This window comes from Harpia harpyja, chromosome W, assembly GCF_026419915.1.
Source record: "Harpia harpyja isolate bHarHar1 chromosome W, bHarHar1 primary haplotype, whole genome shotgun sequence".
In the NCBI taxonomy this organism is placed as follows: Eukaryota; Metazoa; Chordata; class Aves; order Accipitriformes; family Accipitridae; genus Harpia; species Harpia harpyja.
In genome coordinates, this window is record NC_068968.1 from 29,690,496 (window position 1) to 29,705,852 (window position 15,357).

Genomic DNA, 15,357 nt, shown 5'->3' on the forward strand with positions numbered 1-15,357 from the left:
GAGAGAGTTCATGGAAAAAAGGGAAACCAGTGAAAAGAGGCGAGGGAAAAGAGGGGAAAGAGAGAATTTATGGAAAAAAGGGAAAGCAGGGAAAATAGGTGATGAGAAACGATGGAGAAGAGACAGTTCACGGAAAAACTGGGGAAAGAGTCATGCGAGGGCAAAGGCGAAAATTAGGGACAAGAGAGAGTCGATTGGAAAGAGAGTGTTAATTGAAAAGGGGGAAACCAGGGAAAAGAGACAGTCGAGGGGGAAAGAGGTAAAAGAGAGAATTAATGCAGTAGACGGAAACCAGGGAAAAAGAGGCAGGCGAGGAAAAAGAGTGGAAGGGAGAGTTCATGGAGAAGAGGGAAACCAGGGAAAAGAGATAGGCAAGGGAAAAGAATGGGAAGAGAGAGTTAATGGAAAAAAGGGAAACCAGGGAAAAGGGATAGGCGAGGGGGAAAGAGGTAAAAGAGAGAGTTAATGCAGAAGAGGGAAGGCAGGGAAAAGAGGCAGTAGAGGGAAAAGAAGGGAAAGGAAGAGTTCATGGAGAAGAGGGAAACCAGGGGAAAGAGGCAGGCGAGGGACAACCAGGGGCAGAGAGAGTTCATGGTAAAAAGGGAATCTAAGGTAAAGAGACAGGCGAGGGGGAAAGAGGTAAAAGAGAGAGTCAATGCAGAAGAGAGAAGGAAGAGAAAAGAGACAGGCGAGGCGAAAAGAGATAAAAGAGACAAACGATGAAAAGAGGGGAAACACACATGCAAGTGCATAGAGGAAAACCAGGGAAGAGAGACAGGCGAGGGAAAAGCAGGGGAAGAGAGAGTTCATGGAAAAAAGGGAAATCAAGGAAAAAAGACAGGCGATGAGAAATGATGGAGAAGAGACAGTTCACGGAAAAACTGGGGAAAGAGTCATGCGAGGGCAAAGGCGAAAAGCAGGGACAAGAGAGAGTCTATTGGAAAGAGAGTGTTCATTGACAAGGGGGAAACCAGGGAAAAGAGACAGTCGAGGGGGAAAGAGGTAAAAGAGAGAATTAATGCAGAAGAGAGAAGGAAGATAAAAGAGACAGGCGAGGCGAAAAGAGATAAAAGAGACAAACGATGAAAAGAGGGGAAAGAGACAGGCAACGGTATAGAGGAAAACCAGGGAAGAGAGACAGGCGAGGGAAAAGCAGGGGAAGAGAGAGTTCATGGAAAAAAGGGAAATCAAGGAAAAAAGACAGGCGATGAGAAATGATGGAAAAGAGACAGCTCATGGAAACACTGTGGAAAGAGTCATGCGAGGGCAAAGGCGAAAAGCAGGGACAAGACAGAGTCTATTGGAAAGAGAGTGTTAATTGAAAAGGGGGAAACCAGTGCAGAGACAGTCGAGGGGGAAAGAGGTAAAAGAGAGAATTAATGCAGTAGAGGGAAACCAGGGAAAAGAGGCAGGCGAGGAAAAAGAGTGGAAGGGAGAGTTCATGGAAACGAGGGAAACCAGGGAAAGGGGACAGGCGACGGGGAAAGAGGTAAAAGAGAGAGTGAATGCAGAAGAGGGAAGGCAGGGAAAAGAGGCAGGAGCGGGAAAAGAAGGGAAAGGAAGAGTTCATGGAAAAGAGGAAAAGCAAGGAGAAGAGGCAGGCGAGGGAAAAGAAGGGAAAGAGAGACTTCATGGAAAAGAGGGAAACCAGTGAAAAGAGACAGGTGAGGGAAAAGCAGGGGAAGAGAGATTTCATGGTAAAAAGGGAATCCTGGGAAAAGAGGCGAGGGGGAAAGAGGTAAAAGAGAGAGTTAATGCAGAAGAGGTAAAGATGATAAGAGAGACAGGCGAGGCGAATAGAGATAAAAGAGTCAAACGATGAAAAGAGGGGAAAGAGACAGGCGAGGGCATAGAGGAAAACCAGGGAAAAGTGACATGCGAGGGAAAAGAAGGGAAAAGAAACACGCGAGGGAAAAGAAGGGAAAGAGAGAGTTCATGGAAAAAGCGGGGAACCGAGGAAAAGAGACTCGCGACCGAAAATATGGGAAAGCGAGACTTCATGGAAAAGAGGGAAACCAGTGAAAAGAGACAGGCGAGGGAAAAGCAGGGGAAGAGAGAGTTCATGGAAAAAAGGGAAATCAAGGAAAAAAGACAGGCGATGAGAAATGATGGAGAAGAGACAGTTCACGGAAAAACTGGGGAAAGAGTCATGCGAGGGCAAAGGCGAAAATCAGGGACAAGAGAGAGTCGAAGGGAAAGAGAGTGTTAATTGAAAAGGGGGAAACCAGGGAAAAGAGACAGTCGAGGGGGAAAGAGGTAAAAGAGAGAGTGAATGCAGTAGAGGGAAACCAGGGAAAAGAGGCAGGCGAGGAAAAAGAGTGGAAGGGAGAGTTCATGGAAAAGAGGGAAACCAGGGAAAAGAGATAGGCAAGGGAAAAAAATGGGAAGAGAGAGTTAATGGAAAAAAGGGAACCAGGGAAAAGGGATAGGCGAGGGGGAAAGAGGTAAAAGAGAGAGTTAATGCAGAAGAGGGAAGGCAGGGAAAAGAGGCAGGCGAGGGAAAAGAAGGGAAAGGAAGAGTTCATGGAGAAGAGGGAAACCAGGGGAAAGAGGCAGGCGAGGGACAACCAGGGGCAGAGAGTGTTCATGGTAAAAAGGGAATCTAAGGTAAAGAGACAGGCGAGGGGGAAAGAGGTAAAAGAGAGAGTCAATGCAGAAGAGAGAAGGAAGAGAAAAGAGACAGGCGAGGCGAAAAGAGATAAAAGAGACAAACGATGAAAAGAGGGGAAACACACATGCAAGTGCATAGAGGAAAACCAGGGAAGAGAGACAGGCGAGGGAAAAGCAGGGGAAGAGAGAGTTCATGGAAAAAAGGGAAATCAAGGAAAAAAGACAGGCGATGAGAAATGATGGAAAAGAGACAGCTCATGGAAACACTGTGGAAAGAGTCATGCGAGGGCAAAGGCGAAAAGCAGGGACAAGACAGAGTCTATTGGAAAGAGAGTGTTAATTGAAAAGGGGGAAACCAGGGAAAAGAGACAGTCGAGGGGGAAAGAGGTAAAAGAGAGAATTAATGCAGTAGAGGGAAACCAGGGAAAAGAGGCAGGCGAGGAAAAAGAGTGGAAGGGAGAGTTCATGGAAACGAGGGAAACCAGGGAAAAGGGACAGGCGACGGGGAAAGAGGTAAAAGAGAGAGTGAATGCAGAAGAGGGAAGGCAGGGAAAAGAGGCAGGAGCGGGAAAAGAAGGGAAAGGAAGAGTTCATGGAAAAGAGGAAAAGCAAGGAGAAGAGGCAGGCGAGGGAAAAGAAGGGAAAGAGAGACTTCATGGAAAAGAGGGAAACCAGTGAAAAGAGACAGGTGAGGGAAAAGCAGGGGAAGAGAGATTTCATGGTAAAAAGGGAATCCTGGGAAAAGAGGCGAGGGGGAAAGAGGTAAAAGAGAGAGTTAATGCAGAAGAGGTAAAGATGATAAGAGAGACAGGCGAGGCGAATAGAGATAAAAGAGTCAAACGATGAAAAGAGGGGAAAGAGACAGGCGAGGGCATAGAGGAAAACCAGGGAAAAGTGACATGCGAGGGAAAAGAAGGGAAAAGAAACACGCGAGGGAAAAGAAGGGAAAGAGAGAGTTCATGGAAAAAGCGGGGAACCGAGGAAAAGAGACTCGCGACCGAAAATATGGGAAAGCGAGACTTCATGGAAAAGAGGGAAACCAGTGAAAAGAGACAGGCGAGGAAAAAGAGGGGAAAGAGAGGGTTCATGGAAAAAAGGGAAACCAGTGAAAAGAGGCGAGGAAAAAGAGGGGAAAGAGAGAATTTATGGAAAAAAGGGAAAGCAGGGAAAATAGGCGATGAGAAACGATGGAGAAGAGACAGTTCACGGAAAAACTGGGGAAAGAGTCATGCGAGGGCAAAGGCGAAAATTAGGGACAAGAGAGAGTTGATAGGAAAGAGAGTGTTAATTGAAAAGGGGGAAACCAGGGAAAAGAGACAGTCGAGGGGGAAAGAGGTAAAAGAGAGAATTAATGCAGTAGAGGGAAACCAGGGAAAAGAGGCAGTAGAGGGAAAAGAGTGGAAGGGAGAGTTCATGGAGAAGAGGGAAACCAGGGGAAAGAGGCAGGCGAGGGACAACCAGGGGCAGAGAGAGTTCATGGTAAAAAGGGAATCTAAGGTAACGAGACAGGCGAGGGGGAAAGAGGTAAAAGAGAGAGTCAATGCAGAAGAGAGAAGGAAGAGAAAAGAGACAGGCGAGGCGAAAAGAGATAAAAGAGACAAACGATGAAAAGAGGGGAAACACACATGCAAGTGCATAGAGGAAAACCAGGGAAGAGAGACAGGCGAGGGAAAAGCAGGGGAAGAGAGAGTTCATGGAAAAAAGGGAAATCAAGGAAAAAAGACAGGCGATGAGAAATGATGGAAAAGAGACAGCTCATGGAAACACTGTGGAAAGAGTCATGCGAGGGCAAAGGCGAAAAGCAGGGACAAGACAGAGTCGAAGGGAAAGAGAGTGTTCATTGAAAAGGGGGAAACCAGGGAAAAGAGACAGTCGAGGGGGAAAGAGGTAAAAGAGAGAGTTAATGCAGAAGAGGTAAAGATTATAAGAGAGACAGGCGAGGCGAATAGAGATAAAAGAGTCAAACGATGAAAAGAGGGGAAAGAGGCAGGCGAGGGCATAGAGGAAAACCAGGGAAAAGTGACATGCGAGGGAAAAGAAGGGAAAAGAAACACGCGAGGGAAAAGAAGGGAAAGAGAGAGTTCATGGAAAAAGCGGGGAACCGAGGAAAAGAGACTCGCGACCGAAAATATGGGAAAGCGAGACTTCATGGAAAAGAGGGAAACCAGTGAAAAGAGACAGGCGAGGAAAAAGAGGGGAAAGAGAGAGTTCATGGAAAAAAGGGAAACCAGTGAAAAGAGGCGAGGGAAAAGAGGGGAAAGAGAGAATTTATGGAAAAAAGGGAAAGCAGGGAAAATAGGTGATGAGAAACGATGGAGAAGAGACAGTTCACGGAAAAACTGGGGAAAGAGTCATGCGAGGGCAAAGGCGAAAATTAGGGACAAGAGAGAGTCGATTGGAAAGAGAGTGTTAATTGAAAAGGGGGAAACCAGGGAAAAGAGACAGTCGAGGGGGAAAGAGGTAAAAGAGAGAATTAATGCAGTAGAGGGAAACCAGGGAAAAAGAGGCAGGCGAGGAAAAAGAGTGGAAGGGAGAGTTCATGGAGAAGAGGGAAACCAGGGAAAAGAGATAGGCAAGGGAAAAGAATGGGAAGAGAGAGTTAATGGAAAAAAGGGAAACCAGGGAAAAGGGATAGGCGAGGGGGAAAGAGGTAAAAGAGAGAGTTAATGCAGAAGAGGGAAGGCAGGGAAAAGAGGCAGTAGAGGGAAAAGAAGGGAAAGGAAGAGTTCATGGAGAAGAGGGAAACCAGGGGAAAGAGGCAGGCGAGGGACAACCAGGGGCAGAGAGAGTTCATGGTAAAAAGGGAATCTAAGGTAAAGAGACAGGCGAGGGGGAAAGAGGTAAAAGAGAGAGTCAATGCAGAAGAGAGAAGGAAGAGAAAAGAGACAGGCGAGGCGAAAAGAGATAAAAGAGACAAACGATGAAAAGAGGGGAAACACACATGCAAGTGCATAGAGGAAAACCAGGGAAGAGAGACAGGCGAGGGAAAAGCAGGGGAAGAGAGAGTTCATGGAAAAAAGGGAAATCAAGGAAAAAAGACAGGCGATGAGAAATGATGGAGAAGAGACAGTTCACGGAAAAACTGGGGAAAGAGTCATGCGAGGGCAAAGGCGAAAAGCAGGGACAAGAGAGAGTCTATTGGAAAGAGAGTGTTCATTGACAAGGGGGAAACCAGGGAAAAGAGACAGTCGAGGGGGAAAGAGGTAAAAGAGAGAATTAATGCAGAAGAGAGAAGGAAGATAAAAGAGACAGGCGAGGCGAAAAGAGATAAAAGAGACAAACGATGAAAAGAGGGGAAAGAGACAGGCAACGGTATAGAGGAAAACCAGGGAAGAGAGACAGGCGAGGGAAAAGCAGGGGAAGAGAGAGTTCATGGAAAAAAGGGAAATCAAGGAAAAAAGACAGGCGATGAGAAATGATGGAAAAGAGACAGCTCATGGAAACACTGTGGAAAGAGTCATGCGAGGGCAAAGGCGAAAAGCAGGGACAAGACAGAGTCTATTGGAAAGAGAGTGTTAATTGAAAAGGGGGAAACCAGGGAAAAGAGACAGTCGAGGGGGAAAGAGGTAAAAGAGAATTAATGCAGTAGAGGGAAACCAGGGAAAAGAGGCAGGCGAGGAAAAAGAGTGGAAGGGAGAGTTCATGGAAAAGAGGGAAACCAGGGAAAAGAGATAGGCAAGGGAAAAGAATGGGAAGAGAGAGTTAATGGAAAAAAGGGAAACCAGGGAAAAGGGATAGGCGAGGGGGAAAGAGGTAAAAGAGAGAGTTAATGCAGAAGAGGGAAGGCAGGGAAAAGAGGCAGTAGAGGGAAAAGAAGGGAAAGGAAGAGTTCATGGAGAAGAGGGAAACCAGGGGAAAGAGGCAGGCGAGGGACAACCAGGGGCAGAGAGAGTTCATGGTAAAAAGGGAATCTAAGGTAACGAGACAGGCGAGGGGGAAAGAGGTAAAAGAGAGAGTCAATGCAGAAGAGAGAAGGAAGAGAAAAGAGACAGGCGAGGCGAAAAGAGATAAAAGAGACAAACGATGAAAAGAGGGGAAAGAGACAGGCGAGGGCATAGAGGAAAACCAGGGAAAAGTGACATGCGAGGGAAAAGAAGGGAAAAGAAACACGCGAGGGAAAAGAAGGGAAAGAGAGAGTTCATGGGAAAAGCGGGGAACCGAGGAAAAGAGACTCGCGACCGAAAATATGGGAAAGCGAGACTTCATGGAAAAGAGGGAAACCAGTGAAAAGAGACAGGCGAGGAAAAAGAGGGGAAAGAGAGAGTTCATGGAAAAAAGGGAAACCAGTGAAAAGAGGCGAGGGAAAAGAGGGGAAAGAGAGAATTTATGGAAAAAAGGGAAAGCAGGGAAAATAGGTGATGAGAAACGATGGAGAAGAGACAGTTCACGGAAAAACTGGGGAAAGAGTCATGCGAGGGCAAAGGCGAAAATTAGGGACAAGAGAGAGTCGATTGGAAAGAGAGTGTTAATTGAAAAGGGGGAAACCAGGGAAAAGAGACAGTCGAGGAAAAAGAGTGGAAGGGAGAGTTCATGGAGAAGAGGGAAACCAGGGAAAAGAGATAGGCAAGGGAAAAGAATGGGAAGAGAGAGTTAATGGAAAAAAGGGAAACCAGGGAAAAGGGATAGGCGAGGGGGAAAGAGGTAAAAGAGAGAGTTAATGCAGAAGAGGGAAGGCAGGGAAAAGAGGCAGTAGAGGGAAAAGAAGGGAAAGGAAGAGTTCATGGAGAAGAGGGAAACCAGGGGAAAGAGGCAGGCGAGGGACAACCAGGGGCAGAGAGAGTTCATGGTAAAAAGGGAATCTAAGGTAACGAGACAGGCGAGGGGGAAAGAGGTAAAAGAGAGAGTCAATGCAGAAGAGAGAAGGAAGAGAAAAGAGACAGGCGAGGCGAAAAGAGATAAAAGAGACAAACGATGAAAAGAGGGGAAACACACATGCAAGTGCATAGAGGAAAACCAGGGAAGAGAGACAGGCGAGGGAAAAGCAGGGGAAGAGAGAGTTCATGGAAAAAAGGGAAATCAAGGAAAAAAGACAGGCGATGAGAAATGATGGAGAAGAGACAGTTCACGGAAAAACTGGGGAAAGAGTCATGCGAGGGCAAAGGCGAAAATCAGGGACAAGAGAGAGTCGAAGGGAAAGAGAGTGTTCATTGACAAGGGGGAAACCAGGGAAAAGAGACAGTCGAGGGGGAAAGAGGTAAAAGAGAGAATTAATGCAGAAGAGAGAAGGAAGATAAAAGAGACAGGCGAGGCGAAAAGAGATAAAAGAGACAAACGATGAAAAGAGGGGAAAGAGACAGGCAACGGTATAGAGGAAAACCAGGGAAGAGAGACAGGCGAGGGAAAAGCAGGGGAAGAGAGAGTTCATGGAAAAAAGGGAAATCAAGGAAAAAAGACAGGCGATGAGAAATGATGGAAAAGAGACAGCTCATGGAAACACTGTGGAAAGAGTCATGCGAGGGCAAAGGCGAAAAGCAGGGACAAGACAGAGTCTATTGGAAAGAGAGTGTTAATTGAAAAGGGGGAAACCAGGGAAAAGAGACAGTCGAGGGGGAAAGAGGTAAAAGAGAATTAATGCAGTAGAGGGAAACCAGGGAAAAGAGGCAGGCGAGGAAAAAGAGTGGAAGGGAGAGTTCATGGAAAAGAGGGAAACCAGGGAAAAGAGATAGGCAAGGGAAAAGAATGGGAAGAGAGAGTTAATGGAAAAAAGGGAAACCAGGGAAAAGGGATAGGCGAGGGGGAAAGAGGTAAAAGAGAGAGTTAATGCAGAAGAGGGAAGGCAGGGAAAAGAGGCAGGCGAGGGAAAAGAAGGGAAAGGAAGAGTTCATGGAGAAGAGGGAAACCAGGGGAAAGAGGCAGGCGAGGGACAACCAGGGGCAGAGAGAGTTCATGGTAAAAAGGGAATCTAAGGTAAAGAGACAGGCGAGGGGGAAAGAGGTAAAAGAGAGAGTCAATGCAGAAGAGAGAAGGAAGAGAAAAGAGACAGGCGAGGCGAAAAGAGATAAAAGAGACAAACGATGAAAAGAGGGGAAACACACATGCAAGTGCATAGAGGAAAACCAGGGAAGAGAGACAGGCGAGGGAAAAGCAGGGGAAGAGAGAGTTCATGGAAAAAAGGGAAATCAAGGAAAAAAGACAGGCGATGAGAAATGATGGAAAAGAGACAGCTCATGGAAACACTGTGGAAAGAGTCATGCGAGGGCAAAGGCGAAAATTAGGGACAAGAGAGAGTCGATTGGAAAGAGAGTGTTAATTGGAAAGGGGGAAACCAGGGAAAAGAGACAGTCGAGGGGGAAAGAGGTAAAAGAGAGAATTAATGCAGTAGAGGGAAACCAGGGAAAAGAGGCAGGCGAGGAAAAAGAGTGGAAGGGAGAGTTCATGGAAACGAGGGAAACCAGGGAAAAGGGACAGGCGACGGGGAAAGAGGTAAAAGAGAGAGTGAATGCAGAAGAGGGAAGGCAGGGAAAAGAGGCAGGAGCGGGAAAAGAAGGGAAAGGAAGAGTTCATGGAAAAGAGGAAAAGCAAGGAGAAGAGGCAGGCGAGGGAAAAGAAGGGAAAGAGAGACTTCATGGAAAAGAGGGAAACCAGTGAAAAGAGACAGGTGAGGGAAAAGCAGGGGAAGAGAGATTTCATGGTAAAAAGGGAATCCTGGGAAAAGAGGCGAGGGGGAAAGAGGTAAAAGAGAGAGTTAATGCAGAAGAGGTAAAGATGATAAGAGAGACAGGCGAGGCGAATAGAGATAAAAGAGTCAAACGATGAAAAGAGGGGAAAGAGACAGGCGAGGGCATAGAGGAAAACCAGGGAAAAGTGACATGCGAGGGAAAAGAAGGGAAAAGAAACACGCGAGGGAAAAGAAGGGAAAGAGAGAGTTCATGGGAAAAGCGGGGAACCGAGGAAAAGAGACTCGCGACCGAAAATATGGGAAAGCGAGACTTCATGGAAAAGAGGGAAACCAGTGAAAAGAGACAGGCGAGGAAAAAGAGGGGAAAGAGAGAGTTCATGGAAAAAAGGGAAACCAGTGAAAAGAGGCGAGGGAAAAGAGGGGAAAGAGAGAATTTATGGAAAAAAGGGAAAGCAGGGAAAATAGGCGATGAGAAACGATGGAGAAGAGACAGTTCACAGAAAAACTGGGGAAAGAGTCATGCGAGGGCAAAGGCGAAAATTAGGGACAAGAGAGAGTCGATTGGAAAGAGAGTGTTAATTGAAAAGGGGGAAACCAGGGAAAAGAGACAGTCGAGGGGGAAAGAGGTAAAAGAGAGAATTAATGCAGTAGAGGGAAACCAGGGAAAAAGAGGCAGGCGAGGAAAAAGAGTGGAAGGGAGAGTTCATGGAGAAGAGGGAAACCAGGGAAAAGAGATAGGCAAGGGAAAAGAATGGGAAGAGAGAGTTAATGGAAAAAAGGGAAACCAGGGAAAAGGGATAGGCGAGGGGGAAAGAGGTAAAAGAGAGAGTTAATGCAGAAGAGGGAAGGCAGGGAAAAGAGGCAGTAGAGGGAAAAGAAGGGAAAGGAAGAGTTCATGGAGAAGAGGGAAACCAGGGGAAAGAGGCAGGCGAGGGACAACCAGGGGCAGAGAGAGTTCATGGTAAAAAGGGAATCTAAGGTAACGAGACAGGCGAGGGGGAAAGAGGTAAAAGAGAGAGTCAATGCAGAAGAGAGAAGGAAGAGAAAAGAGACAGGCGAGGCGAAAAGAGATAAAAGAGACAAACGATGAAAAGAGGGGAAACACACATGCAAGTGCATAGAGGAAAACCAGGGAAGAGAGACAGGCGAGGGAAAAGCAGGGGAAGAGAGAGTTCATGGAAAAAAGGGAAATCAAGGAAAAAAGACAGGCGATGAGAAATGATGGAGAAGAGACAGTTCACGGAAAAACTGGGGAAAGAGTCATGCGAGGGCAAAGGCGAAAATCAGGGACAAGAGAGAGTCGAAGGGAAAGAGAGTGTTCATTGACAAGGGGGAAACCAGGGAAAAGAGACAGTCGAGGGGGAAAGAGGTAAAAGAGAGAATTAATGCAGAAGAGAGAAGGAAGATAAAAGAGACAGGCGAGGCGAAAAGAGATAAAAGAGACAAACGATGAAAAGAGGGGAAAGAGACAGGCAACGGTATAGAGGAAAACCAGGGAAGAGAGACAGGCGAGGGAAAAGCAGGGGAAGAGAGAGTTCATGGAAAAAAGGGAAATCAAGGAAAAAAGACAGGCGATGAGAAATGATGGAAAAGAGACAGCTCATGGAAACACTGTGGAAAGAGTCATGCGAGGGCAAAGGCGAAAAGCAGGGACAAGACAGAGTCTATTGGAAAGAGAGTGTTAATTGAAAAGGGGGAAACCAGGGAAAAGAGACAGTCGAGGGGGAAAGAGGTAAAAGAGAATTAATGCAGTAGAGGGAAACCAGGGAAAAGAGGCAGGCGAGGAAAAAGAGTGGAAGGGAGAGTTCATGGAAAAGAGGGAAACCAGGGAAAAGAGATAGGCAAGGGAAAAGAATGGGAAGAGAGAGTTAATGGAAAAAAGGGAAACCAGGGAAAAGGGATAGGCGAGGGGGAAAGAGGTAAAAGAGAGAGTGAATGCAGAAGAGGGAAGGCAGGGAAAAGAGGCAGGCGAGGGAAAAGAAGGGAAAGGAAGAGTTCATGGAGAAGAGGGAAACCAGGGGAAAGAGGCAGGCGAGGGACAACCAGGGGCAGAGAGAGTTCATGGTAAAAAGGGAATCTAAGGTAAAGAGACAGGCGAGGGGGAAAGAGGTAAAAGAGAGAGTCAATGCAGAAGAGAGAAGGAAGAGAAAAGAGACAGGCGAGGCGAAAAGAGATAAAAGAGACAAACGATGAAAAGAGGGGAAACACACATGCAAGTGCATAGAGGAAAACCAGGGAAGAGAGACAGGCGAGGGAAAAGCAGGGGAAGAGAGAGTTCATGGAAAAAAGGGAAATCAAGGAAAAAAGACAGGCGATGAGAAATGATGGAAAAGAGACAGCTCATGGAAACACTGTGGAAAGAGTCATGCGAGGGCAAAGGCGAAAAGCAGGGACAAGACAGAGTCTATTGGAAAGAGAGTGTTAATTGAAAAGGGGGAAACCAGGGAAAAGAGACAGTCGAGGGGGAAAGAGGTAAAAGAGAGAATTAATGCAGTAGAGGGAAACCAGGGAAAAGAGGCAGGCGAGGAAAAAGAGTGGAAGGGAGAGTTCATGGAAACGAGGGAAACCAGGGAAAAGGGACAGGCGACGGGGAAAGAGGTAAAAGAGAGAGTGAATGCAGAAGAGGGAAGGCAGGGAAAAGAGGCAGGAGCGGGAAAAGAAGGGAAAGGAAGAGTTCATGGAAAAGAGGAAAAGCAAGGAGAAGAGGCAGGCGAGGGAAAAGAAGGGAAAGAGAGACTTCATGGAAAAGAGGGAAACCAGTGAAAAGAGACAGGTGAGGGAAAAGCAGGGGAAGAGAGATTTCATGGTAAAAAGGGAATCCTGGGAAAAGAGGCGAGGGGGAAAGAGGTAAAAGAGAGAGTTAATGCAGAAGAGGTAAAGATGATAAGAGAGACAGGCGAGGCGAATAGAGATAAAAGAGTCAAACGATGAAAAGAGGGGAAAGAGACAGGCGAGGGCATAGAGGAAAACCAGGGAAAAGTGACATGCGAGGGAAAAGAAGGGAAAAGAAACACGCGAGGGAAAAGAAGGGAAAGAGAGAGTTCATGGGAAAAGCGGGGAACCGAGGAAAAGAGACTCGCGACCGAAAATATGGGAAAGCGAGACTTCATGGAAAAGAGGGAAACCAGTGAAAAGAGACAGGCGAGGAAAAAGAGGGGAAAGAGAGAGTTCATGGAAAAAAGGGAAACCAGTGAAAAGAGGCGAGGGAAAAGAGGGGAAAGAGAGAATTTATGGAAAAAAGGGAAAGCAGGGAAAATAGGCGATGAGAAACGATGGAGAAGAGACAGTTCACGGAAAAACTGGGGAAAGAGTCATGCGAGGGCAAAGGCGAAAATTAGGGACAAGAGAGAGTCGATTGGAAAGAGAGTGTTAATTGAAAAGGGGGAAACCAGGGAAAAGAGACAGTCGAGGGGGAAAGAGGTAAAAGAGAGAATTAATGCAGTAGAGGGAAACCAGGGAAAAAGAGGCAGGCGAGGAAAAAGAGTGGAAGGGAGAGTTCATGGAGAAGAGGGAAACCAGGGAAAAGAGATAGGCAAGGGAAAAGAATGGGAAGAGAGAGTTAATGGAAAAAAGGGAAACCAGGGAAAAGGGATAGGCGAGGGGGAAAGAGGTAAAAGAGAGAGTTAATGCAGAAGAGGGAAGGCAGGGAAAAGAGGCAGTAGAGGGAAAAGAAGGGAAAGGAAGAGTTCATGGAGAAGAGGGAAACCAGGGGAAAGAGGCAGGCGAGGGACAACCAGGGGCAGAGAGAGTTCATGGTAAAAAGGGAATCTAAGGTAACGAGACAGGCGAGGGGGGAAAGAGGTAAAAGAGAGAGTCAATGCAGAAGAGAGAAGGAAGAGAAAAGAGACAGGCGAGGCGAAAAGAGATAAAAGAGACAAACGATGAAAAGAGGGGAAACACACATGCAAGTGCATAGAGGAAAACCAGGGAAGAGAGACAGGCGAGGGAAAAGCAGGGGAAGAGAGAGTTCATGGAAAAAAGGGAAATCAAGGAAAAAAGACAGGCGATGAGAAATGATGGAGAAGAGACAGTTCACGGAAAAACTGGGGAAAGAGTCATGCGAGGGCAAAGGCGAAAATCAGGGACAAGAGAGAGTCGAAGGGAAAGAGAGTGTTCATTGACAAGGGGGAAACCAGGGAAAAGAGAAAGTCGAGGGGGGAAAGAGGTAAAAGAGAGAATTAATGCAGAAGAGAGAAGGAAGATAAAAGAGACAGGCGAGGCGAAAAGAGATAAAAGAGACAAACGATGAAAAGAGGGGAAACACACATGCAAGTGCATAGAGGAAAACCAGGGAAAAGGACACGCGAGGGAAAAGAAGGGAAAGAGACACGCGAGGGAAAAGAAGGGAGAGTTCATGGAAAAGAGGGGAACCGAGGAAAAGAGATTCGCGACCAAAAACATGGGAAAGAGAGACTTCATGGAAAAGAGGGAAAGCAGGGAAACGAGACAGGCGAGAAAAAAGCAGGGGAAAGAGAGAGTTCATGTAAAGAGAGGGAAACCATGGAAAAAAGACAGGCGATGAGAAAAGATGGAAAAGAGACAGATGATGGAAAAACTGGGGAAAGAGACAGGCAAGGGCAAAGAGGAAAAGCAAGGAAAAGGGACAGTCGAGGGAAAAGAAGGGAAAGAGAGAGTTCATGGAAAAGAGGGAAACCAGGGGAAAGGGACAGGCGAGGGGGGAAGAGGAAAAAGAGAGAGTTAATGCAGAAGAGGTTAAAGATGATAAGAGAGACAGGCGAGGCGAATAGAGATAAAAGAGTCAAACGATGAAAAGAGGGGAAAGAGGCAGGCGAGGGCATAGAGGAAAACCAGGGAAAAGTGACATGCGAGGGAAAAGAAGGGAAAAGAAACACGCGAGGGAAAAGAAGGGAAAGAGAGAGTTCATGGAAAAAGCGGGGAACCGAGGAAAAGAGACTCGCGACCGAAAATATGGGAAAGCGAGACTTCATGGAAAAGAGGGAAACCAGTGAAAAGAGACAGGCGAGGAAAAAGAGGGGAAAGAGAGAGTTCATGGAAAAAAGGGAAACCAGTGAAAAGAGGCGAGGAAAAAGAGGGGAAAGAGAGAATTTATGGAAAAAAGGGAAAGCAGGGAAAATAGGCGATGAGAAACGATGGAGAAGAGACAGTTCACGGAAAAACTGGGGAAAGAGTCATGCGAGGGCAAAGGCGAAAAGCAGGGACAAGAGAGAGTCGATTGGAAAGAGAGTGTTAATTGAAAAGGGGGAAACCAGGGAAAAGAGACAGTCGAGGGGGAAAGAGGTAAAAGAGAGAATTAATGCAGTAGAGGGAAACCAGGGAAAAGAGGCAGGCGAGGAAAAAGAGTGGAAGGGAGAGTTCATGGAAAAGAGGGAAACCAGGGAAAAGAGATAGGCAAGGGAAAAGAATGGGAAGAGAGAGTTAATGGAAAAAAGGGAAACCAGGGAAAAGGGATAGGCGAGGGGGAAAGAGGTAAAAGAGAGAGTTAATGCAGAAGAGGGAAGGCAGGGAAAAGAGGCAGGCGAGGAAAAAGAGTGGAAGGGAGAGTTCATGGAGAAGAGGGAAACCAGGGGAAAGAGACAGGTGAGGGAAAAGCAGGGGAAGAGAGATTTCATGGTAAAAAGGGAATCCTGGGAAAAGAGGCGAGGGGGAAAGAGGTAAAAGAGAGAGTTAATGCAGAAGAGGTAAAGATGATAAGAGAGACAGGCGAGGCGAATAGAGATAAAAGAGTCAAACGATGAAAAGAGGGGAAAGAGGCAGGCGAGGGCATAGAGGAAAACCAGGGAAAAGTGACATGCGAGGGAAAAGAAGGGAAAAGAAACACGCGAGGGAAAAGAAGGGAAAGAGAGAGTTCATGGAAAAAGCGGGGAACCGAGGAAAAGAGACTCGCGACCGAAAATATGGGAAAGCGAGACTTCATGGAAAAGAGGGAAACCAGTGAAAAGAGACAGGCGAGGAAAAAGAGGGGAAAGAGAGAGTTCATGGAAAAAAGGGAAACCAGTGAAAAGAGGCGAGGGAAAAGAGGGGAAAGAGAGAATTTATGGAAAAAAGGGAAAGCAGGGAAAATAGGTGATGAGAAACGATGGAGAAGAGACAGTTCACGGAAAAACTGGGGAAAGAGTCATGCGAGGGCAAAGGCGAAAATTAGGGAC